This window comes from Nyctereutes procyonoides, unplaced genomic scaffold (genome assembly GCF_905146905.1).
Source record: "Nyctereutes procyonoides isolate TBG_1078 unplaced genomic scaffold, NYPRO_anot_genome, whole genome shotgun sequence".
NCBI lineage: Eukaryota > Metazoa > Chordata > Mammalia > Carnivora > Canidae > Nyctereutes > Nyctereutes procyonoides.
This window is the reverse complement of record NW_026575144.1, coordinates 9,971,691-9,992,657: the sequence shown is the minus strand read 5'-3', so window position 1 is coordinate 9,992,657 and position 20,967 is coordinate 9,971,691. Positions and strand designations below refer to the sequence as shown.

The 20,967-nt window shown below is 42.9% G+C and overlaps 1 pseudogene; it reads left to right on the top strand.

Annotated features, from left to right (window-relative positions):
* Positions 1-20,309: 20,309 nt before the first annotated feature.
* LOC129499234 (40S ribosomal protein S15a-like) lies at positions 20,310-20,704 on the top strand (annotated as a pseudogene).
* Positions 20,705-20,967: the final 263 nt, after the last annotated feature.

The following is a 20,967-nucleotide window of genomic DNA, read 5'->3' as shown; positions in this document are numbered from 1 at the left end:
TGTGTGGAACTCTGAGTGGTTTTAAATCACGTGATAGTTCACACTTGGCCTCTATGCATTTGCTAAAATTAAATCTGCTTTCTCCTGACTCACTCTAATGGTGACCACAGGCAAAAGTAAAGCAGCTTGTTTGAACCATCTCTCCTTATAGGGGCTTGTCGCTTCAAATTCATTCTACCTGATTGCCTGGAAAGCTGAGCTCTCTGGTGGGCTCAGGAAAGTTGTAGTTTTGAGGATTATTTGGCTTGTTCTCATTGTTATAGTAGGAATGACATTCTTGTGTGGCTTTCTACATACTAAAATGAAAATAGATCTCCTATGGGGAAGTTTTCATTTAAAAAGTCAATTTTTACTAGATATAGGACCATCCAAATTTTCTACTTCATCTTCGGTAAGTTTTGTTTTCCTATTAATTTTCTCATTTCCTCTAAATTGACAAAATTTGGCATAAAGCTTTTTCTTTTTTAAGATTTATTTATTTGAGAGAGAGAGAGAGTGAGAGAATGAGTTGCAGGTAGGTGAAGAGGGAAAGAATCTTCAAGCAAACTCCCCATTGAGCAGGGAGCCTGACGCAGGACTCAGTCTCATGATCCTTGAGATCATGACCTGAGCAGAAACCAAGAGTTGGATGCTCAACTGATTCAGCCACCCAGGTGCCCCAGGCATAAAGCTTTTAATAATATTCTGTTATTTTTTTACTTTTAGTAATTTAGATTCAGTATTACTGTGCCTTTTTACATTCCTGACATTTTTTATTTAAGTCTTCTCTGTTTTTAACTTGCTTAGTTTCAGTAGACTTTTTAAAGAACCAACTCTCAGCTTCGGTGGGCTCTATTTTATATATTTTCTCAATTTTATTAATTTTTGTTCTCATCTAATTATTTCATTCCTTCTAGTTTCCTTGAATTAAATTTGCTGTTTATGTTCTAACTTCTTGCAATATATACTCATTAATTTTCAACTTATTCTTTTAAAATATATGCATTTATAGTTATCATTTACTTCCACACATGGTTTAAGTTTTGTATGAAATATTATCAATATCATTCAATTCACATCACAATTTCTTCTTTGACCTGTGGGTTATTTAGAAGTATATTTATATTTTTTCAAACTAATGGAAATTTTCTATATATCTTTTTATTATTTATTTCTATCTTAATTAACTTGTAATCAGAGAATATACCTTGTATGATTTAAAACCCTTTAAGTTTATTGACACTTGCTTTATAATCTATCATATGGTTAAACCTTGTATTTTGAAAAATATTGTATTGTACAGTTATTAGTGAGTGAATTGTTTTATATATGTACGCATACACAAATAATAATTAGGTTATTTCTTATTTTGGTCAATTCTTCTATACCTTTACTAATCTATTTGTTCATTTGTTCTACCAATCGCTGAGTGAGCTGAATGAAAAATCTTCCACTATGATTGTAAATATGTCTATCCCCTTGTAGTTTGGTGAAATTCTGCTTTATATATTTTGAAACTATTATGTATTATAATCAATTATAATCAATCAATTCTAGTGTCTTTCTATTAAATTAACTCTTATTATTATGAAATGCTACCCTTTGTATGTTATAATGTATTGTGCCTTAAATATAATTTGTCTGGGGAGACTGCATGGCTCAGTTGGTTAAGAGTCTGACTTTGGCTCAGGTCCTGATCTCAGGGTCCTAGGATTGAGACCCATGTGGGGCTTCCTGCTTAGGAGAGAGTCTCTCATCCCTTTCCCTCTGCTCCTCCCCCTGCTCATTCTCTCTCTCAAATAAATAATAAAATCTTTAAAAATATACATGTATATAATTTGTCTGATATTAATATAGCCACAATCAGGTTTTTTGCTAAGATTTATATTATGTATAAATAAATAAATATATACACTTACATAAAATCAAATATATAATTTTTTAAATTAATTTCAACTTTTCTATGTATGTATATTTAAGTTTCCTTTTGTAAATAAAATATTTAGTTTGGTTTTTTAATCTAGTCCTCAATGTCTTTGTCTTTTAATTAGAATATTAAAACCATGTCTAATATAAACCTATCATCAAACTCTTATCTATTTGTCATTTCTATTTTTGTTCCATTTTCTTTCTATCCTTTTTTCCTTTGGACAGATTTTTTTAAAAATCATATTTCTGTATTTTATTAGCTTACTTAAAATGTTTTTATTTGGGCAGCCCTGGTGGTGCAGCAGTTTAGCGCTGCCTGCAGCCTAGGGCGTGATCCTGGAGACCCTGGATCGAGTCCCACATCAGGCTCTCTGCATGGTGCCTGCATCTCCCTCTGCCTGTGTCTCTGCCTCTCTCTCTCTGTGTGTGCCTCTATGAATAAATAAATTAAAAGAAATGTTTTTATCTTAGAAATTATAACACATGGCCATGATTTATAGTACTAATATTATTGTTGTTAATTATATAATCAAATACTATTACATAAATATATTAATAAATGTCATTATGTAATTAACAGTTACTATAATATTAATATGAAAGTAATATAAGTACTTTTATCTCTTCCCAAATAAAACAAGCAACTTAGAATACTTTAACTTAATTTATCCACCTCCTAAGTCATATGCTATTGGTATTATATATTTTAATTTTCAACATTTAAAAAAATATCTCACAGAGGCATTATAATTTTTCTTAAAGATTTTATTTAGTTATTCATAGAGACCCAGCTAGAGAGAGAGAGGCAGAGACACAGGGAGAGGGAGAAGCAGGCACCACGCAGGGAGCCTGACGTGGGACTCGATCCCGGGTCTCCAGGATCACACCCTGGGCTGCAGGCGGCGCTAAACCGTTGCGCCAACGGGGCTGCCCGAGGCATTATAATTTTAATGGTCAATATTTATTTATATTTACCCACAGAGTTGCTGTTTATGTTGTCCTGCTTTCATTCCTGTGTTTCTGGGTTTCCATGTAGGTGGTTTCATTATTTTTATCCCTGAACAATACCCTTTTGATTATTTTTTTTAGTTCAGGGCTGCTGATGACAAATGCTCTAGTTTTGAAATGTGCTTATTTTACTTTCATTCATGAAGAAGATTTTTCCTGGATATAGGGATCTAGGTTGGTAGTTATTTTCTTCAGCACTTTGATGATAATGCTTCATTGTCTTCTGGATTCTGTTTCCTTTGAGAAAATAATCTGTTAGTTTTATTATTGCTTCTGCTTCATTATCTCTCTCCTCTTCTAGAACTCTAGTTACATATTTGTTAGTCATTTTTACTGTATCCAGTATGTCTCCTATGTTTTTTCTGAATTGTCCATTCTTCTGTGTTTTCAGGAAAATATTCTACATATTTTCTTCTAATGTTTCCTCAGGTTCATTAATCCTTTCTTAAGCTCTAATGTGCTTCTTTTTACAAGATTTATTTATTTATTTGAGAGAGAGCTCCCGTGAGCACATGGGTGGGGGGAGGGGTAGATGGAGAGGTGGGGGAGAGAATGATCAACCAGACTCTCTGCTGAGCACAAAGTGGGAGGTGGGGCTTGATCCCAGGACCCTGAGACCATGATCTGAGCTGAAACCAAGAGTTGGGTGTCCAACCAAATGAGCCATTCAGATGCCCCAAGCTCTAATGTATTTCTAAATGCATCCTTTCAGTACTTAGTTTCAGTTATTGTATTTTTTTTATTCTAGAATGTTCCATTTAGTTACTTTTTTTATATAGTTACTTTTTAAATAGCTTCTGCCAAAATTCCCAATCTTGTCTTTTCCTGAACATATTAAAAATGGTGAATTTAAAATTCACATTAGATAACTTCATTAAATACCTGTGCATCTGCTGCTATTATCTGTAGTTTCCTTTGGTTTTTAAAAAATTGTGTTGGGCCCTCTCTTTGAGTTCATGTTACCTTTTAACTTATATGCCTGACATTGATATGAAAAATTGTACAGGCAATTTGAGGCTCTGGATGTTATCTTTTTCTAAGGCAGGTCATATCTGTGTCTGGCAGGTAGGGTAAGGATATTGCCAATCCCAGGTGTATTTAATTCAAGTATAGGTTGAGATGATTCAAAGTTGGACTTCAGAGACTATAAGAACTGATTTATTTCTAGGTCAACCTTACTTATAGGATGCAACCAAACTCAATACCTAAGGGATTTACTATGGCTACTTCTTTTGGTGAGCCAAAGCTTGTTTCTGTCCTCCGAGCCCCTGGCCAACTCAGCCTCCTCTTCCAGAACATCAGATGTTCCCTGGACAAAGTGATTCTGAATGCCTTGCTCACTTCTCTGAATTCCTTTCTTTTATATGTTAACTGATTTTTCACTCCTCTGGTAGCTCTCCATTGCGTGCAAATTATACATACACATTTTTCCAGCTTTTATAATTGTTCCCAGTGGAGATATTTCTCTGAATTTCCCTGTCACCACTGGAGATAAAAGCTCATCCCTCCTCTCAGAGAAACAGGTCAAAACCTTGGTGTGTTTCCAAGGCTTGGGTAGAATAGGTTATTCTTAGTCCCACTCTTCTGAATTATTATTAGTTTGTCTGATGACCTCAACTACTGAACTCCCTTGAACTCTAAACTCAAACTGCCTGGTTCAAATCCGGACTCTTATTAGCTCTGTGTTCATGGGCATTAATTAGCTTCTTTATTCCTCTCTTTCATCATTTGTAAAACATATATAACAGGGTTGCTACAAGGACTAAATGAGTATGTTAATTAACATAATGATCTTAGATTAGTGTCTGTCATATAGTAAAAGCTCAAAAAGTTGGCTATTAATATTCTTTACTTGATTAACCTGAGGATAGAGCTTAAAATATGACCTTCTTTAACTTCCAAACCAGGCGAAAAATCAAGGAGTCTGTATAGTGAGAGACTTTCCAATTTTGAAGATTAAGTATCTAAACTGCAGAGAGCCAGAGATGAAACTCTTTGCTCAAAGCATATGACTTAGATTGCAGAAGAAGAGTTCTGGAATGGCATGTACTGTTTTTTCAGTAGTATGGTAATAACAAGTTATATCTAAGGATGTCAGTTTGCTCATCTGCAAAATAGGATTATTACAATACTGGCTGTGCCTGCTTCACAAAGCCATTTCAAGTCATAGCTGGGAAATTACTTTAAAAATTGTAAAGTGTGATAGATGTATGGGTATGATTTCTGTGATCATTTATTAATGCCACCTATCAGGAAATTCCTGAACCTTCTTATTTAAAAATAAAGATCGGGGGCGCCCGAGTAGCTCAGTCAGTTAAGCATCAGACTTTCGATTTCAGCTCAGGTCATGATCTCAGGGTCATGAGTTGGAGCCCGCATTGCGCACAGCACTGAGCATGAAGCCTGCCTAAGATTCTCTCTCTCCCTCTGCCTCTGCCCCTCACTTCCCCGTCTAATAATAATAATAATAATAATAATAAAAATAAAGTATGTCAATTAAAAACATAACAAAATAGGAAGATCAGAAGTCAAACTTTTGGACTATGTGTACTTAACTTGAGTGTGTGCTGTGCACACACATTCAGGACTTGCTTGCTGAGAAGAAATATCTGACAGCTGATTTCAATCTTTCACATGACTAGTTCTGTCCCATAGTCCCTGTTGCCAGCAGCTCATCCTACAGAGGCTGAAGTACAGCCAGACGATGGAGTAACTGGCTTATTGGATGCTGATGGGCCTGAAGCAGAGAAACTCAATTGTTCTAACATTTCACTCCTCCCCAGGGGCCTGAGGCTGTCAGTGGAGTAATGAGAAAGAGGAACAGAGATGGGAAAAGACCAGCAGCTATTCAAGAAGCTGTAGCCACCCCTGCCCCCATCCCCAAGCCACCTGCTGAAGGGAGGGGTGTTGAAAGAACCACATTTTCCATTCCTCAAAGCCAAACAGGCACAGAGAATCAGCCGAGCCTCCCTAAATCGGTGCCTGATGGGGAAATAAAAAGCTGAACCCACTGAAAGGCCGCATCTGTTAGATGAATCCACAGCCTGAGAACCAAATCAAAACAGATGTGCTTAAACAGCAGGGACCCCTCCCACAGAGAGACACTTCTACTGCCGTGTCCTAGGCACGTCTTCTCTCTGCCAGGAGATCTGGCCGGATTATTAGAACCATGCGCTTCCCTCAGGGACTCCGAGGGCCTCCAGAGCCCAGCCGTCCTCACATCATTTACCTGCATCGTGTCAGGGAGTGCAGCCCAGCCCCAGCTCGAAGCTGCCAGTGAAGGGGCGACACGGATGCAGGCCTGGAGAGGCCAGTGAGACTCGGCGGCTCTCCTGCCTCCAGCTCCTTCACTGGGTTCCAGGCCATGGGCTTGGGCCCCCAGGTGGCTCAAGGGGAAGTCCTGACCGTTCTCCAAGGCCTGGCTCCGCTGACACTTCTAGAGGCTTCCTCAGTCTCTGGGACAAGCCTATCACTTCTTTGTCCCTTCGCCCAACAAGTCTGTGAAAATCTCTACCACAGAGAGTGCCGGGTCCACCAGCGGGCTTCTGGGAGTTTGTACATTTCCTAAACTTTTATGCAGATTCTCGCGTATAGGCATCTGTACATTGTTTTTTTCTGAGGAGAAAAAAATAAGACACTTTTATCAGGTTTCAGAGAAGTCTATAAATATTGAAGATAAATACAAATACAGCTCTACTACAGTATAATCTTGACAGTAAGAAATGTGTTGTGATGGACAGTTCTAAGCCTGTCTTTCTTTTTAACCTGGAACAACCCACAAAGGTGATGCTGCCGAGGTATAGCTTAGAATACAGTGTTCACTAAATATTTGTTAGATTAATGTTGGGCCTTTCAACCCTTGGAAAGAAAGGCTGGTCCAAAAGGATTTGAAAGGCATCAGACTCAGCTTGTTTCAGTATGAGAGGTACTTGAAACTACCCACAGATGCCCACCCCGCACACCCCCACCCCCCAGATGAATGCAGACACAATCCTGACCAGCCTCAGCCACCTCAGAATGCCCCCATCCCCAAATCCTCCAGCAGAGGAGAACTCCTCCAGGCATCCAGCAAGCTCTACAAAGTGATTCCGTTGTGATTCATAAATGGAACCTCAAAACCACAGAATCCCTCCCTTACCACGTTTGCTCTTTGAACATCTCAATTTGCCAGCCTCCATTCCCACTTTTTCCCACCCTGCTCCAAGGCTGGCAAATTTTGCTAGCGAAAACCACAAAAGTACTGATAGAGCTGTCCCACACTCGTGATTTACGTGGGCCTTGGCACCATCACTCACCTCTGTGAGGCGACACTCGATAGCACCCTACCTGTAGAAGTTACATTAAACCTCCATTTCCTTCAGGGCAATTCCCCTGCCTCTTCTCTGCACTTCCACTTCTCTGCCTAAGTGACAGTTGGGCTACTCAACTGGAGTTTCCTCAAATTTCCTGCACCTGAAAATCTCTATCACCTCTCTCTTCCTATGAGCCAGTTTCTGAGGAACGATGACCTCCCTAACTTGTCATGGTTAATCTTCCACGTGTCTTTTTAACATTTTATTATGAAAATTTTCAAATATATATAAAAGCAGCTACAGTATTAAAATGAGTCCCCATATGTGCATGACCTAGCTCTATCTGTTAACATTTTTCATACTTGTTTGCTCACTTTTTCCTTGCTGAAATATTATGAAGATGCACATGTCACATTTACTCTAAATACTTTGGTACATGACTCTAAAGTATAAAGACATAGGCTGACATGGTGATAATATCATACTACAGCAAACAAAACTAACAGTGATTCCTTGGGAACGTCTAATACTACTCTACATTCAAATTTCCCTCATTGTCGCCCTAAGATGTGTTTTGCAACTGTGTTGCTTGAGACAGAATTCAAACAAGGGCCATACTTGGCATTTGGTTCTTATATATCTTAAATGTTGTTGAGGTCTTAAGCTGCTCTCCACACCCTTCACCCACATCTCTTCCCCGGCCACTGCTCAGTGGCCAAGGCTATTTAGGTGGTGACAGGCTGGCCCCCCAAAGTTAAGTCCTATATACTCCTTTGCCCTTCATTTCATCTGATCCAGATTCCTCAGGACATTTTTCCATGAATTATCTTCATTTTCTCTTATTTTTTCAACCTCTTTTCTATGGAATTTTTCAAAAAAGAGAAAAAGAAAGGAAAAGAAAAGTCACACTTATTGCAGTGTTGCTTGTAATAGTGAAGAAATGGATAGAACGTAAATGTCCAAAGAGAGAATTGGCTATATACTTTGTTGAATAAAATCATTTGCCACCACTAAAAATTACATCAGACAAAAATATATAAAGGCGCGGAGAAACATTCCTGCTACAACTTGAAATGAAGACAAAATTACAAAACAGACATGTGCATACAAAGTAGCAGTATCATGTGTGGCTGCCACATTTTTGTGGAAACAGTCTTACAAGCAACAGAACTGACCCAAACACTTGCTATAGAACAAGCACAAGGTCCATTTGGCTGTGGGTTCATCTGGGTGGTGGCATTGGGTGACAATTTCATTTCTGTCTCTAGCTTTTCTACAATTTCCAAATCCTTCTAAAATGGCACATTATTTTGGGAACCGGAAAATAGTGTCTTAATTAAAACAACAGAGAACATTTCTTTCCTTGATTTGGTGTCTCCCTCAGGTTAGCATCCAAACTATCTACACCTTCCTCGCTGTGTTGCTCGAATGAATTGCTTTCCCTGCATGTAAGTCCCATGCATTCCTCTTGTGTTCCTGGATGATACTCTGTTTCTGGTCCAGACAAACTACGGACAGTGCTCTCTTCAGGATGTATTTGCCCCAAATCCCTGCTCTCACCTTGAACACTCTGTAGGATTTGGAGGTGTTGACATTGCTAAATTCTTCCTCTTTCTTAAGATGGTCTCCTCCCTTTCCTCCCAAAGAATTACACATTTTCCTGCAAATATTTTTGAATATTTGATATGTGCCAGGCAGTGCTCTAGGTAGGTGCCTGGGATACATGGGTGAAAAGAGGCAGGCAAAAAAACTCTGGACCCCTAGGGTTTATGTTCTGGTGGGAAGAGGGAGCAGGCAAAATAAATAATAAGTGTAAGAAGTAAGTTACATGGTATTGAAGGTGATAAGGGCTGTGGGAACCACAACCCACAATAAGAGGTCTCAGGGGTTCTGCTAGGGTGGGGGCGAAGCCTCCTGTGAAAGCAATACTTGGACGAAGTGAGGTGAGATGAATCACCAGGAATCAGCAGAAGAACCAGGGAAAGAGGGATGCAGGCAGAATGGCGGTTGGTGCAGGCTGGAAGCCCAGGTGGCCAGGGTGGCTGGGAGAGCGGTGGCAAATGGGGTCTGAGCAGGGGAAGCTTGTGGGCTTCCTGGGAAACTGGGCTGTCCCTCCGAGTGGACTCCAGAGCTGCTGAGGGCTCGGGACATGTAGCTCAATCTGATTCTGCCCGAAGGCCTTCAGGCAGAAACTGGGAGGCCTGAGGAGCCTCTGCAGTGATGGGTGTGCAAGGCAGCAGGTGGAACTAAGTGCCGGGATTCTGGATCTGGCTTGAGGACAGAGCCCACCCCATATCACTCAGTCCTTTGCTGCTCTTTTTCTTGCTTCCTAAGAACGAGCTCTGCTCTTGTTCTTTGCTCTCTATCCCTTTATAAATCCGGCTACTGGATGGCTCACCTAAGTTCCCACAGGCAGTCATGGCAGGTCCTCCCTCTTCTTCTAGCTCAGAGCCACATCCCGAGATCCCTCCAGCTGGGGCATCATGGCCAATCTTTCTGTCTCTTGGGTATGGACTCAAACCAGGAACCGGGGTAGCTTGTTCTCAGTCCAAGTGAGTCAGGACAGCTCTGTCCTGTCCTAAGAGCAGATGTGGGCCCTTTGGACTCATTTAGAATCAGGAAGACAGTACTTCACAGAGTGCATTCATATCTAGCATTCTATTATTTAATTTGATTAAATAACAATAACCCTGGGATATGGCATGGCAGGTGCAACTATACTCACTTATGAGTTAGATAACAAATTGAGTGACTCATTCAGTGATGGTGGTGGTGAGTGGTGGACTCGGGACTAGGACTCGGGACTAAAACTCTGGTCTCCTGGCTCCTCATCAATGGTACCAGTCTCTGAGAATCCTGGGGCCCTTGTTGCAGCAAGGATGGTCCTAAAGCACACATAACACACACATAAGTTCCCGCAAAGAAATAACTGTGAACACAAGCAAACTTCTCAGGGCTGGTCAACACGCTCTGGTGTCCAGGCTCAGATGAAGTCCTTCCTTCAAGAGCCCAGCTTGGGCTGCCCCTTCTCCTGCTGCTCCCCAGGGGATGCAAGACCCTGCCAGCCCCCATCTCTCCATAATCTATGCCAAGAGGGCACCCTGCCACCAACAGAGGCTCCTTCTCTTTGCACTTTACTTTGCTATTAGGAGAGGGAAATGAGATACCAGCTCAAGTTTAACTCTGGGAGAGCAGAATAGAGGCAGACTGCTGCTGGTTGGGGGATCCAGGAGGCTCTGTGGCTGGAAACGGCCTTCAAACTGAATGGACGATGAAGGCTGAAGGCGATACTACACTTAGGCTATAATTAATTTAGAATTTGAAACGGGGAGAAACCTTAGTTGTTTCAAGCTGGGCAAACCAGAGGCTGCCTTAGGGCTGTAATTCCTTCTCACATTCCTATCAAAACTATGTACTTAGAAAAAGTCAGCTCCATTCCACCACAGAGGCCCTTCTCTCTGACCCATTTCCCATTATTCAAGCAATTAGTACACAGCTTCTGTTCTAGGAGATTAATGATCTGATGGTGAACGGAAGGCAGAATTTGCACGCTGGCTCCTGGGTGTTGGGTGTCGTCAGAGCTGTCCCTCTGTGCTGTACAGGTGAGCGCTCAGGTGCTGGGGAGGCTCCTGGCCTTGCAGGACTCAGCCCCGCCCCCACCCCGGAAGTGGCCCTTGTTGGTGGGGGGTGCTTTCCCTGACCCTTAGAGCAGTTGGAGGTGGAGCTCCAGGCAAGTGCCTCAAGCTCTTCTGGAAAGGGTGGAACCCCTGGCCATAGCGAGGGGCTGTGGCCTTAACTGTTAGGTCTCTGAGGGACCTCCACAGGAAGATTTGCTCTTTCCCTCTGCCCAGCCTTCTAGAACAGGAAAGAGAGAATCAATCAGGTGAGAAGATACCCTTTCCTAGCCTGTCAAAGAACTCAGCAGAATGCTCTTGTTAAGCAGTGAGACTGTGAAGTCGGACATATCTTTGAGGTCTGTGATCTAAAAGATAGGAAGAGCATGAAAAGAATAAAGATGTAAATAGGTGTACTAAACCCAACCAGAGGGGGCGTTGGCCTGCTGGAGGGCTGACAGTTCTGCGACAAGTCGCTGAATGAGGTCATGTAAAATGCAAGTGTGGGAGAAGCACATGGGGAGACCACCCTGTTTGGAGAATATTGGTGCAGTGACCATAAAGCCAGGATCACCAACGAGAACCCAGGCCATATTCCATCCAGAGATCTACTGGGCATTAAAAACTCCTCAGTTAACTGAGAGGCAACCACAAAAATTGTATGAGAAAATAACCCAAAAGTCGTTTGGAGTTGATCCCCTAGTAGGGAAACATCTTTCAATCACAGAAAGACCTAGATTTAAATTTAGAAATGCTTGAGAATCAACCCCTTGTGAGACTATTTTGTGGTCAAGGTGTTGAGAGATCATTTTCCATGGGTTTCTCATATTTCTGCACATCTTGTGAGCAGATGCATGACTGCCTTTCTTCTGGACTATCTTTTCAAAGATGGGTGGTGACTGCTATGGAAAACAGAGACAATGTTCCCCCAGAACAAGGGGCAGGTTTTGTTTACTGTCCAGTACAGTGAAGATACTGCCATCTTCCACAGTAAAAGTAAAGCAGACTTACTGTCCATCAGAAAAGATTTGGGTGCCCTAAGCCCAGGGCTCTCCTCCTATAACCTATTGTGTGTGCAGGTGTCACTTGGCCCTTTTCATGCCACCCTAGGGGATTGGGACTTGGGGACTAGTGTAAATGCTCATACTCTGGCTGCTATTGCTATGAGTAACTAAGTCCTTTGTCTCTGACTCAGAAATCTCGTTTCTTTTGCCGGCATCCACCAAACCAGTTATTTTGAAAGTAGGCTAAAATTTCAGACTTTTCACAATTCTTGACATATGTATTCAATACATATTTAGTATTTAAGTTCTCATAGTACTTAGGAAATTTTGGCTTATGCAAGCAATAGACCAGCTTTGTGATTTCATATTGAAACCAAGTGATTTAAATGTGTGATTTTTAATTTGAAATTTACTAAATTTATAGAGTGTAAGAACATTTAAAAGGACTGAGATTCATCTTGTTTATAATTATAATTCATTATACTTTTGAAAATCACCTGCAGACCCTGGAAAACTGGTTTATCTATTAGATAAGGGAAGTATCTTACAAAGGAAAAAAATGTAGCTTATAAATCCAATTTTAAATGTTTGAAGCAGAGTTCAGCAATTCAGTTTGTAATTAGGACCACATTTTTAAGATTCTTTAACATTTCTCTTAAAAATTTTAGATTGATTTCTACTTCTCTGTAGAATGTAGAGAGCTAGTAAGAGTTGCACTTCTTTGGTGAGAGTGAGAATGTGCTAAGTAATAGTGCCATGCGGTGAAGGTTGGGAGCTACACTTGCGATGATCACAGCATAACCTACAGAGGTGCTGAATCACTGTGTTGTACACCTGAAACTGATGTAACACTGTGTGGCAGTTGCTCACATAAAAAATGTGGAGTATACTCACATTTTTTAAAATGCCAGATAAAATACAAAATGACAACTGTTCTTGAATTCACCAGAGAAATGACATCCCAGGGCAATGAAGTAGCCCTCTGCCTTTGTTGAGTTTTTGAGGTCATGTTCTAACCCAGAATGAGACATTATTTCTGATTTCCTATCTTAGCCAGAATAGGGAAGTTTCAAGTTTATACTTGGTTTTTCTTAGCACTGTGGCTCTTACTCCATTAGAGTGCTCTTCTAGCTCATTCCAATTATAAACTCAAGGACCAGGGAAATGAACACCGGATGATGTGTGAATCCGTTGAACTCACTATGAGATGTGTTTGGAGCCAGAAGCTCCCCCACATCAGCAGGAGGGTTGTGATGGCATTTTGGGTCTTGTGGTATCGGTTTTAGCTCACATCTTGAATCCGTAGCTCTTCCAAGATCTAAGTCATTTCTTTTCCTCAGGAGAAATAGCCATAGGTCCTTCTGGTGACAGATGAAGGGAATAATCAGTACTGTGTATGCCTGCTGTGACATTGCAAGGTCATCCCTCAAGGACACCCAGGCTCCCCTTCGATAATGAGCTCTGGGTTTGACAACTGGTTCAGGTCTGGAAACTGGGCAAAAGATCATGGATTTCCATTGCAGCAGCTGACACCAGTCTTTGGCTCACCTGCTCTTCGTCTTTGGTTACACAGTTCAAGCAAACATGTTGCAATCTTACCACTAGGAACACTGTAGTCTATTAGGGTCTAGGCTGTCCTTGCAACCTTTCTGCTGTTATAGTCATTTGTCTGCTTTCCCTTTGATGGTTAAGCCCTGCCAACTGTACTGTGCTTTTCTTGAAGGCTGTCATTCCCAATGACACAGGGGAGCCCAGATCCACAGCAGCCCAGAAGGGATGGTCACCAGGAGCTTCTCAACAATGCTGGTGACCCCCTTGCTGTCATATTCCTTATCTTACTAGTGAAGAGTTTGGGCTTTCCCACAGTCTGGCTAATTGGTATAGACTCTGACTTTACATAATAAATCTATTTTTGTATGCCTGCCTCCCTGAGCCTTCCACTCCTTCTGCTACCAAGGGAGTTCTGGCATTAATATCTCATTTGGTTGAGGCCATCTTTATAACCACACTGCAGGGCATTCTTTCAGCAGCAGATTAGGGGTGGCTCTAGGTGTCCTCACGAGGATGCTAAATCCTGAACCATGGGAGAGTGCCCAGATGTCAATAAAAATCTCCCTTTTCTAGTCTTATATTTTGCTCCTATGTCAGTAATCTCAAGATTCATTCCCAGATGGGACCTTTGGAATCACATGGGTACAAGTTGGCTGAGTTCTGTGGCCCCTTCTGAAGAAGGAAAGTACTTCTCTCATTTGCCATGCTGAGATATGCTAGGCCTAATTATTGGCCTACAACAGGGATTGGCAAACTATGGCCCATAGGTCAAATGCAGCCTGTTTTTGTAAGTAAAGTGTTGTTAGAAATCCAGCCATACCCATTCATCTACATATTAGTGAGGCTGCTTTTGTGATACAGTGTAGGAGTTATGACATAGGTTGCATGGCCTGCAAAGCCTAAGATATTTGCTATTTGTCCTTTTACAGAAAAAGTTTGCCAACCTCTGGCCCAGATGCTATGAGGGCTGGGGGAGGAAGTCTTGAGAAGGCAAGCATCATCTTATAAGGCCCCTGCCTTAGGTGAGACCCCAATCACTTTGGGGCAAGGGGAAGCTGCTGTCCTCTAGAAGGAGGGGTGGGGGCCTCTTCTGCAAGGCCAGAGAGGGCCAGGAAATCCAAGTATTGAAGGTTCTTGAGCACATCTGCCCAGATGTCCCTTTCCAGGTCCTTGGATCTGGCTCTCCCTTATTGAGCCCTAGACTTTGGCATAGGATACCTGCCATGACCATAAATTCAGACATTGCCACACTTTTTATCAGATCCAAAGCATGTTCATAGCAGGATGTGCCACTTGGGCCCAGCAGGTGACAGTCCTTTTCCATGCTACCACAGAGACCTTCTGGTTCCAATTCAATGGTTGGCTGACCTGGGTCTGCTATTATCTTCTTTCAGTGCATTTATACACCTAACAATTCCCAGTAATCTCCACCATGGCTGCCACTACCCAAATGCTAGTGATACCGGGCAAACCAGTGTACTTTCTGGCACCTGCATTGCATTTAGTACCAGTCAGGCTTTGGTCAGAAGTTATAAACCATACCAATTATTTCTACACAGAAAATTTAATATAGAGAACTTCAAAACAGGTATTAAGAAGCTGGACAGGTAAGAAGGGAACATTAATACCAATCATCTCAGTTTGCCCAGAACTATGCTAATGTCAATACTGAATGTCCCGAATTCTGGGAAACTCTTCAGTCCCAGGCAAACCAGAACTGTTGGCCACCTTCACTATGGTATGGCCAACAGAGGTAGTAATTGCAGGAAGCAACTAAGACGATAAGATTAGGGAAGAGTTTTTCTGAGTAGGGGACAACAACTGGCTGGTACTGGTGTGTCCAAGGGGATGCCATTAAACTGGTTATGGGAAAAATCATTAACTGGAAGCAGCTGTTGCTACTGGAACCAGGTTCACCTCCAGAAAGAAGAATCATTGCTGATTGACCCTGGCAGTGATGGGAAGCAAGCAAGAAAGAGCAAGTCCCTTCTTCCTCATCCAGCCCTCAGTTTCCCTCTAGGATCCCATGACCTCCCAGAGCCTAGCTAAGAGCAGCTGGCAGAGTGGAAATGTAATGTTGAGAGTCCCAGCTGCAGCATCACAGGCAGGGTCTGGAAGATCCATCTACTCCTGGCACGTGGCAGGTTACTAGGCTGGGCTGCAGTTGCTTGATAACCAGCACGTAGCACAGGTATTCACAGGAGAAGAAAGTCTTCCTGATTGTGGTGCTACAGCAAGCTGGGGGTATCCCTCCCCACACCCCACCAAGAACCATGTCCTTTTTGCCAACAAACAAATGACCCAAAACCTAGGATCTATTGCCAGGGCCTTCTAATACCAACTGTCTTAGTTTGGACTCCCCAATCTGACCCCAAGGCAAGAGTTTGAGTGCAAGTGGTTTATCTGGGAGACAGAGAGACAAATAAAGGGTGTGTTAGCAGCCAGCTACCACCATGGGTGACTGCAGGGAAGCTTTTGCCTCCAGGACCACAGCAGGTACCTCCTAGGCTTCCGAGCTTGGGGAGGGGTTCTTTTGTGCCTGCTGTAGCACTGGTCATAGCTGTGCAAAGTAGCTGTTGATGGCACACAGTGGCAGCCACCAAACAGGCAGGAGGAGAAAGATGTGAGGTCTGTGGTCCACATGAGCGATATGCCTGAGAGACCCAATAAATAAGAATGGCAGGTGGAGGAGGTGCTGCAGTACTTAGGTGCAGGGTTTCAGGACTGTTCCAGTCCTGCCTTATCTAGGGGCAAACTGACCTTTTGTGGCTACAGAAAAGGGCCTCAGGCCAAGAGATGCCGACGCTGGCTGCTAGGAGTTGGCTGGAGCACCCCTAAAGTGGAAGACCCTGTGGGAAGAACACCCACAGCCTACCCCCCTACCCACCAGGGAGGCAGGGAGAATGGACACTTGAGCTCTGTATGCATAAAAACTCCCATTCCTCATGCCCCAGGCTCCCTGCTAATGCTCTGTTGTGTCACTTCCAGTACTCCTCTCAAGCCATGGAACAGGCGCTATTATTATTTTCATTTTACAGATAAGAAAACCAACGCTTCAAGGGGTTCCACAACTCACCCAGAGCTGGTTAAGGTGGACTTAGTCCTAGGTCTCTGTGACCCAGAGTCAGCACGCTTTAAGCACCCTGCTGTGGCTGTCCACCCCCGTGGAGGCAATGTGGGCTGGCAGTCACAGGCACATCTCCCTCTCTCCCACATGCCAGGCATGCAGGGCAGGGGCTCAGTGAGCCACTTGCCAGCCCTAGGCAGACTCATCCCTGGTGATGCTACAGTGTTGACACCTCACTGCAGTCAGGCAAATGGGGCTGATTGTGCTGAGCAGGAGAAAACACCCAATATGCCTGGGTCTTGTGAGTTTACCTCCTCTGGTTATTGAGCAAGCCTAGGAAAAGAGAAAATCCTACCTCAAACTGACTACCGTCTTGCTGGGATGCTATAGTGATGATGTGAGGACACCCGGAGAATGGACTTTGCCAGAGTCTTTTTTTTTTTTTTTTTTTTTTGGCTCTTGGATTCCCACACTCCACAATGTTTGATGGTTGACAGCTCTACTAATTGGGGAGCAGTTAAGACTTAAGTCCTTTTTATTTTTTTATTTTTTTTTTAAATTTTTTTTATTGATTTATGATAGTCACAGAGAGAGAGAGGCAGAGACATAGGCAGAGGGAGAAGCAGGCTCCATGCACCGGGAGCCCGACGTGGGATTCGATCCCGGGTCTCCAGGATCGCGCCCTGGGCCAAAGGCAGGCGCCAAACTGCTGCGCCACCCAGGGATCCCCGACTTAAGTCCTTTTTAGATGAGACTCTCTCAAAACTTGTTCACAAGTTGGCAAGGTCACCCAGTGTGTTATATGGAATGAGGAAATCTCCAATCCGGTTGATCTAGAGATTTCTTGATGATCCTTTTAGGTTTTTCTTTTCTTTATGATTTATTATGGAATACTTAAAACACACAGAAAAGCCGAGAGAATAGTAAAAGAAATGAGAATGGGTTTTACAGTAAACAGGTCCTAGTCTGAGTCCTGGATTTGCCCAAGCCATGCAACTTCAGGTGAAAATTTAAAATGTTTAGACTTTGTCTTGAAGAATCACCACCTCTGTGGACTTGTGGTCCACTAAGACTGATATTTTTCATTTTGAATAAATGCTATCAAATCTAGTGTTCCTCAGCCTTCCTTTATCTTAGTATTGGGATGGGTATGGGGGCTGGGTTACTTGGGAGCCATCCTGTTTTGAGATGGTTGTGTCTACATAATCTCCCCAATTTGCATTCCCCATCCCCCCATGCCAGATCCCCACAGTCTCTACAACCTGCCTCTGTATCCCTTTCTGTCCTTTGCAGCCTCTCTCGCTCTGCTCAGACTCTCCCTGCCCAACTCCCAGGGAGATTAAAAAATGAAACTGTCCCTAGGTGGTCTTCAGTCACCAAAATCTTTGACCTAGTAGCCAAAACCAACTTGCATTTGGTCCAGGTTGTTCACCACCTCTTTAATCAAAACCAGTCCTTAATTTCCATGGCTGGCATTCAGTCACTTGATGCTTACAAAAAAGAGCGCAAGGTTTGCTAAGCTGCAGTAACAAGAAGCCTGCTAGCTTTTGGCATGCTCAGCATTTTTTGAATGAAGACTGCAGCGATTTACCATGAATAAAGCTTTTTTGTTGTTATGTTATTTAATTAAATGGAGTTCAGAGAGAAGGAAAATAAATAAACAAGAGGAGCAAGATGGGACCCATATTTGCACTATAATGAGGAAGGAGAGATTTCCTGAGGCAGAACACCTTTTATAACAGAGTACAACTTCATTTAGTGCAACATTGCCCCTACAAATTGTGTTCTCAGTTGTTTTTAGTAGTTAAATGCAAGCTTTCATAGTAACAACTAACAGCAGAGAAGGACTCTGGGAAACACAGGTCTGAGAGAGAGTGGGGAATTAGAAACTATAGCATGTTAGAGCTGAAAGGAGCTGCAACAGACTCATTTTATGCTGAACAACGGAAGCCAAAGCATTTTTTGCTCAAAGCTGCACACCTGGTTGGTGGAAGAGCACAAGCCGGAGTTCCTGACCAGTGCTTTCTTTGTTGAGAGATTTTAATGTAGAGGTTAAAAGCATGGACTTCAGATACAGGCTGCCTGGGTTCAAACCCCAGCTCTGCCCCTTCCTGAATGTATTATGATCTTGGGTAAATTCGCAAATATCATGGGGCCTTTATCAGTCAGGGTTCCAGCAGGAGCAGATGGCACACCTAAATTAGGATAATTGGAGGGGGCTATTTACAAAGGAATTCATTCCTGTGGGCAGACTATCGGGACCTCCAGGGGCTGGTGCAGGAACCCAGGGCTGGCAATGGTGGAGTTGCCACCATCCTAGGTTGCAAAGGATGAGGAGTGGGAGCCCAGAAGAAGAAAGAGCCCTGAAAGCAGCAGGTGTCCTCAGTCTAGGAGGACACACAGCCAAGGCCGTCTTGCAGGAGCAACTGTACAATCTCATTTTCTCCATCTCTTCGTTCTCCTTACTGGTTAAACACAACCGAAAGCCATAGGAGATGAAAGCCTGTTGTTGTCTCCATAGACCTAGATCTTCTATGTCAGAAGTAAGGTAGGCAAGTGACTCTGTAGGATCGAACAATGACTATCTTCTGTAGTGGGAATCATAATGGAACCAACTCATAGTTTGCTGTGAAGATTGAGAACTGAATAGATGCAAAGTGCTTGACTAGTGCTCTCCTAGACAGACAGACAGCACTACAGGACTTCATATACATAGAAAGCACTGTTTTAATGTTAGCCGTTATTATCAACTCAGAAGAAGCCATGAGCATTCCAGTTAGGAGACACAGAAAAGGGCTGCACCACCCAAGTGCTGGCAATAGTTCTAGGGGCTGAGGAGGGTGCTTCCTTCCTCCCTAGCTCACCCTATCTTTTTGGAGAGAGCTAAGACCTTCACAGAAAGCACACAAAGACTGAAGAGAACCCTGAGCCCATCACTGAGCCTGAATTTGGGAAAGGGATTATACTAAAAGGAGTGGCTTAAGGATTTTGTTCTCAGTCAAGAAAATAGATGAGTTCAGTCCTAAGATTCAACATGGCCTAGGCAACGACTGCAAGGGTGAGGATAGACATGTCCCCATGCTCTGCTCTCAGCTACCAAAATCTAGGGCCATTCCAAATCTGGGACCACCCAACCTACCCCTGGAAAGGAAGCTGATCCCACTGTCTAGGAGATTTTAAGGCAAGTGATTCCACGTTGCTGTGGGTGTTCCAGGTACTAGATTGAAAGACATGGACCACTTGTCTGCCTAAGAATGAAGACAGGACCCACCACAGTCTGGACTGAAGCACTGGGGTGGCTGCCTTTGCCCCTCTTGGCTGCATGGTGATGGAAGAGAGCACAGAGACTAGGGTTGGTCTACCATTGGGCTGCCCTCAGCTCAGAGGGTGTGGGGCTTTCCTATCCCTATTCCTGGGAGGGTGGATTATAAGTAGACAGAGCATGGGCATGGAGAGACTACCTGCTAGTTGTCCTCTTGATCCCAGGGGGCAGACCCTCCTTGAGCCTCCCTTGGTTGAGGAATAAGGAGTTGGACCAGGTGATATTCAGTCCTGCCCCCTCTCAGCCCTGGCATTTTAGTTTATATTTCTTTTGTGGGCTTAAATAGGCAATGGTTCCTAGGTCCTAGAAAGACAGAAGAACATCTTGGAAATGACAACTCTGAGAATTGAGAGCAGCACAGTCAGGGATGGTGCACACCCATCAGTTTGCCCTGCTCTTTATCTTTCCCAGCTCAGGCCCTGCCCTGTAGTCAACAAGCAAGTCTGATGCTTTTTTTTTTTTTTTTATGATGATGAAACTTTTCTTTTCCTCAGAAAGAAAAATGTCCCTCCCATCCTCTTTCCGCCATCTCTCTGTGCTGCCACAATGGTGTGCATGAACGTCCTGGCAGCTGCTTTCAAAAGCATTAACAATGCTGAAAAGAGAGGCAAATGCCAGGTTCTTATCAGGCCATGCTCCAAAGTCATCGTCCGATTTCTCACTGTGATGATGAAGCATGGTTACATTGGTGATTTTGAAATCATCGATGATCACAGAGCTGGGAAAATTGTTGTGAACCTCACAGGCAGGTTAAACAAGTGTGGAGTGATCAGCCCCAGATTTGATGTACAGCTGAAAGATCCAGAAAATGGCAGAATAATTTGCTCCCATCCCGTCAGTTTGGTTTCATTGTACTGACACCCTCAGCTGGCATGATGGACCATAAAGAAGCAAGATGAAAACACATAGGAGGGAAAATCCTGGGATTCTTTTTCTAGAGATGTAATTCATATGTGCAAATAAAATGCCTCAATGGAAAAAAAAATAAGAAAGAAATAAAAAAAGAAAAACTGGTCACTCGTGGCCATACCTGTGCAGGAGAAAAGCAAGATACAACATTGTATGTTTGCTATGATTGAAATTTTGGGAAAAAGATATACCAAGGGTTATCTCTGGATGGTGAAATAACAAGTAAATTTACATCTTTTTCCTTATACTTTGTGTACTTACATTTTTTTTTCATGGTGATTCTGAGTTATGT